We start from the raw sequence: 504 nt of genomic DNA on the forward strand, positions 1-504 counted from the left end.
CTCTGAGGGGGAATTAAAGACAAAACGTGTCTTTGGGAGCATGCATTTAGGCCCTAATGCTAGATGATGAATAATTTGGTGGGAATAGTGATTAAAATTCTCTCTTAAGCGGAAGAACCCATTTTGGATTGTTTCGTTCCCTTGGTAATATCTCTTTGAGGATCGTGGCACTTTCTCTTTCTTTCCACGTGGCTGGCAGGTAGTATCTTATCTGAGAGGACCTTTGCAGTGACCCCAGTTTGGGATGCTAAGTATGGAATCCTGGAGATACAGGCATGCGTAGCTTAGGCAAGTTTTCTCTCTGCTTTGGGGAAAAATCCTAACTTTGTGCAGGTCCATCTTTGCATGCCTTCCTTTTCTTTCAGTTATGATTGTAAAACCGCAAGGGTGAGGATCAGGGCATGGGTCTGGGCTATGGTTCCAGGAGGCTGCTCAGTCATGCTTTTTGTCTGGAAGGGTCAAGTGACTCCTGGTCGCCCAAGTGTAGCTCAGCTCTTCTGATGG

This window comes from Pteropus medius, unplaced genomic scaffold (genome assembly GCF_902729225.1).
Source record: "Pteropus medius unplaced genomic scaffold, Ma_sr-lr_union100, whole genome shotgun sequence".
Lineage (NCBI taxonomy): Eukaryota > Metazoa > Chordata > Mammalia > Chiroptera > Pteropodidae > Pteropus > Pteropus medius.